Below are 8,572 nucleotides of genomic sequence, written 5' to 3' on the forward strand. Positions count from 1 at the left end.
AGATGTGAAAAAAATATGGTACATCTTTTATGAAGCTGTCTGAAGAACTAGAAATAAATCATATGCAGCCCCTGATTTTTGTTTGTGTATCTGTTTAATTCTTTATTTCTTCTTCTTCTTCAACTTAACACTGCCTTTCATTTTATTTTGTGTTGGAATGTTCAGCACTCATAACTCATGGAAGTGTTGAATTTATTCCTACAAACGGAGGACAAAGGTCTAATCAAAGGCACTTCCCCTATGGCATCAAATGATAGATCAAAGTGATTCCTTTATTCAGTCATCTCCCGTAGCAAGAATCTTACCAAAGCTCTCCAAAGTCTGCAACGACTCAAAAGTCTGTGATGTGTAATCAGATAAAGGTATTTAGCAAAAGCAAGTGAAGGATGTGGTTCCATCCTAAAATGTGCTATCTCTGGTTTGAAATCAGATGTTGCCTGAGATGTTCTTATCTATTAAAGTAGTCATGTTTTCATTACCAGAAAGGACTGTACCTTTTAAGCGGATGCAGTTTTTAATAGATGAATATCTAACAGCTCTGCCAGTATAAAATAATGAATGTCATTTTAGTCAGTGTACTTGTGTTTAAAGTCGATTATGTAGAGCAAAACAGTATGACCTTGTGTGTCATATTTTTCTGAGTTGAGGTCATACATATTTACAAAGATGTCAAATCTTTTTTGTTTACACATCAGTTTAGTTGTGGGTTGATTTTAAAGGTGGCCCTCTTCTACAGACCAGCATCCCCAAAATGCATGTGCTAATTGCGGTGTATAGAAAAGAATGTTTGTATGTCATTAGAAGGAGACAAGACTGATATTAGAAGTCCATATAATAAGAAAGTCTTATGAAACGCTGAATTGTACATGAAAGGGTGAGGTGTAGTGGTTTCTCTGGTCAACTTGGGGTCCCAGTAAGCCATACACAAAACTAGAGCCATATGGCACTGGCTCACCGAAATTGAATGCAGCCAGCGTTAATGTTATTAATTCCACCTGTGAGAGTGAATCCTAAGTAAATGTTCTTGTTTGTCCAATACCTGCAAAACAAATGGTATTCCCATAAGCCACCGTTGTACTTTGTGTTTAGCGCTAATTAGCTAATGTTGACATGCAAACATGCGAAATTAAGATGGTGAACATGGCAAAAATTATACCTGACAAACATCAGCATGTGAAATATACCATGTGGAGTTTTCTTTATGTAACGATCCAATCTCACCACTCACAGCGTAACAATGACCGTGCGTGATAAATGTGGTAGCCTGAAAAGTGGCTTTAAGGGGACACACAAGAAAAAAAACATCACAAATGCATTCATCAGCATTGCAGTGGAAAACAGAACTCTAGCTGAGAGTTCAATATTTAATATATTAATAGGTCCATAGCCTAATATATAATAGCAATTATATGATAGCTTATGTTGCAATTCTTTACATTTAGGTGAAGAAAAACTGGTCACACCTTAAACCTGCCACCACAAAGCATGTTGGACCGGAGAACAGCTGGACCCCAGCCCCATACTGACCCAGACTGAGGAGAGCATTTGCAGTTTTCTGTTATATATTTGTTTGATAAATGAGGGCCAATGTGTTGTATCCTGTCATGGTCTATCTTTGACCAGTGTATTTTTTAGTAGTTTCCTTCGCCTGCTGTTTCTCCGGTGAGTTGTGTGGGTGTGTGCAAATGAGTGTGGTCTCAGGCACCTGGCTCTCCGGCACAGCTGCTGACGATCAGCTAATCAAGCTCCTGCAGAAATACTCTGAGCTCCTGACAGTCAGCGTCAAGAGCAGTGACAAAGGAGGGAGGAGGAAGTGGAATCGGCGGAGTGTGTGGAGAGCAAGGCATGACAGGAGAAGGACACGAGAGGATTTGTGAATTAAAAAAAGGGAAGGGTAGTGCTTCAAGTAATGACAGACAAAAGATACAGATGAACCGTGTTCGGATAAAAGCTGTAACACGAACGGACGGGATCTTCAAATATTCGCACGAGGTTAGAAAGTTTAACTACAAACGGGATGGTTATTATTGCAACAGGACCTTCTTTTGTTCAGCCACGCTCAAACCAACTCTGCCAACTAGCTCTCTACAACCCTCAGTAAGCAGCTTAGAATTCACTCAATCAGGCGACTGGATCGGCTTGAATAGGTTTAATACATCCAAAGAACTTCTATAAAAACCAGACCAGGCCAGGCCAACTGAGACCTGCGTTTTTGTCAAAACATGTGGCCACACAAGGCCAGATAAAAGGGACAGGAGTCTAATTGTGGTCGGTGTGTTGGAAAATAATCATCCTCTTGCATTACATTTCCTATTTAAACATTAACAATAACAATTTGGTATTTGACCATAAACTGTAGGAGAAAGGGTTGCTGAGAATCCGTGTACTACTAACAAATTTGCTACATCTTGTATGTGTCAGTTGCAAAACTACTACCCACCTGACCAAGCTTTCATCTTACACTGCTGAGACTTACCAGAGTTTCAATGAAAACAATACAAGGTACAGGTGTTTCTTCTCTTCACTGTTATAAAAAGTCTGATTTACAGTCATGTCCACAAATATGGGAACGCCTGCATGTCTGTCACAAAATGCACTACTTCTCCCAGAAAATTGTCACAATTAAAAATTCTTTGGTATTTTCATGTTTATTTCTTTCGTCTGCATTGGAGTAACACAAATGCCAAATCTGAGACATTCCACAACAGAACTTCCAAAATGGACTGGACAAAATTATTGGCACCTTATATTTTGAAGCACGTGATGCTCCTTTTGATTTGGAAAAAAAAAAAAAACCTCACCTGTAGCACTTCTAGCACTTCACAAGTGCTGGCAAATCATACAAGGTTGACTCAACCTTTTGTGTTGTGTGTCTGTGTACCACACTGGACATGGACCAAAGAAAGATGATTAAAGAGTTGTCTGAGGATTTGACAACCAACATTTTGGAAATGCATGGACAATCTCAAGGCTACAAATCCATCTCTAGAGATCTTAATGTTCCTGTGTCCACTGTGTGCATCATTGTGAAAATGTTTACAGCCCATGGCGCTGTAGCTAATCTCCCTGGATGTGGACGAAAGAGAGAAATGGATGAAAGATCACACTGCAGGATTGTTTGAACAGCGGATAAAGAACCTCAAATTCAGGCTGACCTGCAGACACAAGGTACAACAGTGTCAGCTTGCACTATCCGCCACCATCTAAATAAAAAGGGAGAACCCCACTGCTGACACAGAAACATAAAAAAGCCAGGTTGCAGTAAGCCAAAACTTACCTGAGGCAGCCAAAATCCTTCTAGGAGAATGTCCTGTGGACAGATGAGACTAACACAGAGCTTTTTGCCAAAGCACATCATTCTTCTGTTTTCAGAAAAGAAATGAGGTCTTCAAAGAAAAGAACACAGTCCCTACAGCCAAACATGGTGGAGGGTTCACTGATGTTTTGGGTTTGCTTTGCTGCTTCTGGCACTGGATGTCTTGACTGTGTGCATCGCATTATGAAATCTGAAGTCTACCAAAGACTTCTGGGGTGCAGTGTGGGGCCCAGTGTCAGAAAGCTGGGTCAGAAGTCATTAGTCTTACAGCAGGACCAACCCATTCTCACTCCAAGTCGTCAGATATGGACGCATGTTCAAGAGCTATAGTCGTCAGTTTGTGATGCACTGGGGATCCCTTTACCATCATAGTTCATCGAAATGGGAGAAGCCCTGTAGCATCATTTTGTTGGGCAAGTGTATGATATTTAACAGAAAAAAACAGAGTAAGGAGATGGTTGGGGTGGATGGAGGGCCAGAACCCCGACTATGAACCAGGAGACCGGGGTTTGTGTACTGTATGAAACAAGTCAACATTAAATCATTTTTATTTAGGCAAGTTAGTTAACTTACGTGTTAACTGACTTACATGTTTTAACCCAAACTGCTGATCTTTTCCTAACCTTAACCAAGTAGTTTTGTTGCCTAAACCCAACCAAGTACTTTCTGTGCCTAAACCTAACCAAACTTTAACGTTTCACGACTTTAATAACACGCCGTTTCAAAATGGCGATGTTTTGAAATGCTAGCGTTTTACTTTGAAAGTCTAACCAGACACATATTTATTGTTGCTAACTTTACTTGAAGTATATTTGTAGTTGCTTACGGACCTGTCAAAATACGTCCTGACAGAGTTATGTTAATGGAAACTGCTGTAATTAAGCATCTGGGGGACTGGGTGGACTGGATTGTAAATATACCGGAAGCAAAGTTCTCTGCCTTCATATTTGGGCTCGATTAACACACTGGAAACAGTGGGGAAGTACTGGCAGGCTGGCCGAGTGGAAGTGACAGACGGGTGGTGGGTGTATCAACTGATATGTTCGTGTCCAGTTCATTGTCGCCTGGTTAGATGTACCTAAGCAGCCTCATAAAATGTTTTTCTTTTCCCATGTATCCCATGCTGGCAAAAGCAAATATAATCGGCCATGCTTAGACCATGATGAGGATTCTTCATGCACAATTAATATCATGGACAGATTGAGACAATGGGCACAGACATGTAAAGGCTCCCAAAGCCTCCTACATAGGTGCAAGAACCCAAAATTCATGGATTATTGGATTTTGTTTTTCAATGAAAACCTTCATTTAGAGAGGTGGTATTCTGCTCATTTTCAGATTCAAAATCTTATTTAGGGGTTGTAACAGAACAGATCTTTTGTCATACTGCACATTGCTGCAGCTCCTCTTTTCACCCTGTGTTGAACACTTCGTTTTAGCCATGGAGTGTAATGATCTTTGTTGGGAGTTGCACATGCACAGTTCCTAGTTAAGGACTACTAGCTAATCAGAAGCAGAAGGGCGGGTCAGCGAGAAGCCCGTAAACGGCTTTCGATTCAGCTGTAGGCTACATGTTGCCAGCCAGCTTGGCAACATGGACTGGAGCAAGAGTTTTAGAGTGGTGAGTTATTAATCTGTAACAAATGTATCTTTCTTCCATAAAGTTTTATGTGGCGCATTTAGCTTTCATCCCTGTGTTGTCACAAGGATGAAAGGGAAGTAAAGAGTGGACAAGCTCTTTTCAGACAGTTCAGAGTAGTATTTTCTGTGGGAGATGGGAACTCCCTGTGGGCTGGTTCACTTTGCAAACCTATTACATGCACAAAAAAGTTAGATAACTCAATAAAAGGAGAGGGAAAAAGCCTACAAGCATAATACCACCTCATTAAAAACTGCATTTTGTGTTTACTTGTGTTATTTTTGTCTAGTATTTCTTTTTGTTTGATCTGAAACATTTCAGTGTGACAAACATGAAAAATAAGAAATCAGGAAGAACACTTTCACGCTACTGTATGTTGGAGTCTGTGTTGTGCTTGGAGCTGGTTGTTTTATGGTGTTAGTGGACTAAATGTTAGCTGCAGTGTTGTTGCTGTAGTCAGCAGAAGTTTGGGGAGCATGCACAGGACTACATCCCGACCCGATACCGTCACATAAGAAGCGGAACAGTGGCTGTTGCAAGCAACAGAGAAAACAGGCATTATGGTTCATTTTAAGTGAGCCCATTGACAAAAAGAAAGTGAAAAAAGTGATTTTTTAAAAATAAATGACTTAATTGATAAAATACACTGCTCAAAAAAAATAAAGGGAACACTTAAACAACACAATGTAACTCCAAGTCAATCCCACTCCTGTGAAATCAAACTGTCCACTTAGGAAGCAACACTGACTGACAATCAATTTCACATGCTGTTGTGCAAATGGAATAGACAACAGGTGGAAATTATAGGCAATTAGCAAGACACCCCCAATAAAGGAGTGGTTCTGCAGGCGGTGACCACAGACCACTTCTCAGTTCCTGTGCTTCCTGGCGGTGCTTTCACTCTAGTGGTAGCATGAGACGGCTGGCCCGTGTTCCCCAGACCTGAATCCAATTGAGCACATCTGGGACATCATGTCTCGCTCCATCCACCAACGCCACGTTGCACCACAGACTGTCCGGGAGTTGGCAGATGCTTTAGTCCAGGTCTGGGAGGAGATCCCTCAGGAGACCATCCGCCACCTCATCAGGAGCACGCCCAGGCGTTGTAGGGAGGTCATACAGGCACGTGGAGGCCACACAAACTACTGAGCCTCATTTCGACTTGTTTTAAGGACATTACATCAAAGTTGGATTGGCCTGTAGTGTGGTTTTCCACTTTTAGTGTGACCAGGAATCAGGCAGCTAGGGTGGGCCTGCTCAACCCAGCCTACGGCTGACAACACCCACTAAGGCAGAACCAACCCTGCATTCTGTGATTTGTGATGTCCGTTAGTCTAATCCTTAGCCAAACTCCTAACCAAATTTAACTGAATTATTATCATAACGTGCACTTATTAGTTATCTTGCTCCTTATGAATCAATTCTTCCCCACAATAGAACAACTCAATTTACCTTGAACCTCATCATTCTCATTGTTTGCATTCTGTTTTGTTTAGTCATTATTTATTTCTTTGATGTATATTTAACTGCATTTATATTCACCTTTAGTTAGCTAATAAATTTCACCTAAATCACAGGAACTGTGTGTGTATTGTTTAACTCCAGGTCACTGTAACGGAGGATTTACGCCTTCGATATGAGATTGACTGATTTATAAAAATTATTAAGGAATTACTATTAACTGATCACTAGGAATTATTGTGTAATTATTAAAACCATACCCAGGGAGTCTGAAGACCCTGGGCGAACGGAATTTCCGGTGGTGCCCCGAAAAATAGAACTAAAACGTTTTATGAATTATTATTTCTGAATATTAATATTAATCTTTTTTATTTACAGTAATGTAGGTACACTATAGCATAATCCGTCTGCCACCCTTTCTATGTGAACCGGATCAGGATATGGGTCCCATCCAGCGCGGCGTACACTTGTGGCACAAGGTGCGTCATGGAGTTGCGGTGTGCTATTGCATGTGCCTCAGCCATGTCGGGTAATTTGACGAATTGGCTCAACAGCTTGAATCATATCACTCTGCATACCGCGTGAACTGTTGTCTTGGTGACACCAAATGTCTCTGCTACAACCCTGTATTCTGCGCCATAGTATTTTGCATAGTACAACTTGTACAATACGATGGCAATGCGTTTTTTTGTTTCCTCTACTTGGCATGGGCCCAATGAATCATATTGCACAACAGTTCAAGTGCGCTTGGATATTCTGAAATGTTGCAGCCAAAGCCTGAAATGTCAGAATTCTTGAGTATGTTGTCTCTCCCATGTACTTGGCGCTCATCATTGTCGTATGGCCCTTACTGCGTGCATTAGAATTGCATTTCTTTCTCTACATCTCCTGACGTATGAATGTAACATTGCCAATACTAGTTTACATGACAGAACAATTACAACTTGCACAATAACACATTCCTGAAAACCTCTCTCCATTTTTCTCAGATGTGTGGTCCATGCTAGTTTGCAACCTCTACTTCCTGTTTATTACAGCCAACATTTTCTGCACCGATTTATGCTGAAAATGTCTTTATAGAAAGGGAAACACAAAAGTCAGGTGGCAGGTGACAATGCAAAATCTAATGGACTGCAATGGACTCAGTAGGCCTAATTAGTAGTTAGTGTTTTTTTAGCTTAAGTTACTTTTTTTGGACAATGCACATTTGTTTCTTCTATATTTACATTACATTGCATGTTGTCTTGATGTGAAAATAAAACTTTTTCAAAGCATTTTCATTTGTAATCATTTCTTGTTGCTTTCAAAAAGTGATGGGGACAAAATCAGCCTTTCCAAAAAATGGTGGTGGTGACATATGAAATTATTCAACAAAGCACAAAAGTCCAAATAAACCAAAATAGTAATGTTACATTAAACAAGGTAATTCAAAGAAAGGGCTGGAGTGACAAAGTGATCCAAATGCAGAGAAACGAACAAACTAGAGCCTGACTGATATGGGATCAATACCCATTTTGATATTTGAGGTTTTTAAAATCCTGTATCCCGACATGTCAGCCAATGTTCTTTTTTCCCTTCTGTAGAGAAACACATAACATAAATGCTGAACAAAAGAACAAAATATATTAAATAAGAGGCAAATGCTTAAATAATAATTAAAGAGCAATTATAAACTATATATATATATATATATATATATATATATATATATATATATATATATATGCAGCTGATGAACGATGATTTTAAGCTTCTATAAATTATTTCAACGATTCGTCGTTTAAGAAGTACTTTTGCTTGGCGGCGGCGCCACTTTCTTCTTCATCCCTCGCTATTTTCTCTCTCTTCCTCCACTTTGCATTATAATCATAATCACGTCGGGTTCCCACAGCGTAAGCGCAATGTGTCACGTCCGTGCAAAACCTCAGGTATCAAACTCTACTTGTTGCTCCTCAAGCTTATCGTACCTTAACACAAGGTGCTCTACAAGGAACAATACATCACGCCACTCCAGACAGGGAACCTTGGAATCAGCCAAACTACATAACAGGCAGGCAGTAGACTGCTGCAAAAACAACAACCTCAGTCACTGGGAAAAGACAATGAAAACATAAGACAAGGTTTTTACTCACTCCCCTACCTAGAGGTCACAGAGG

At 40.3% G+C, this 8,572-nt stretch overlaps 1 long non-coding RNA gene across 1 annotated transcript; it reads right to left on the reverse strand.

Moving 5' to 3' along the window:
• Nucleotides 1–739: 739 nt before the first annotated feature.
• Nucleotides 740–1,659, reverse strand: LOC119909026. Its single transcript, XR_005445367.1, has 3 exons — nt 1,464–1,659; nt 1,157–1,275; nt 740–1,039 (listed from the first exon to the last, which is right to left on the reverse strand). It is a non-coding gene; the product is annotated as an uncharacterized LOC119909026 (long non-coding RNA).
• Between the last annotated feature and the right edge of the window lie 6,913 nt (nt 1,660–8,572).

Source organism: Micropterus salmoides, unplaced genomic scaffold (assembly GCF_014851395.1).
Source record: "Micropterus salmoides isolate LMB-PRFRI ecotype aquatic unplaced genomic scaffold, ASM1485139v1 Ms_hic_scaffold_18, whole genome shotgun sequence".
NCBI classification, from domain to species: Eukaryota; Metazoa; Chordata; class Actinopteri; order Centrarchiformes; family Centrarchidae; genus Micropterus; species Micropterus salmoides.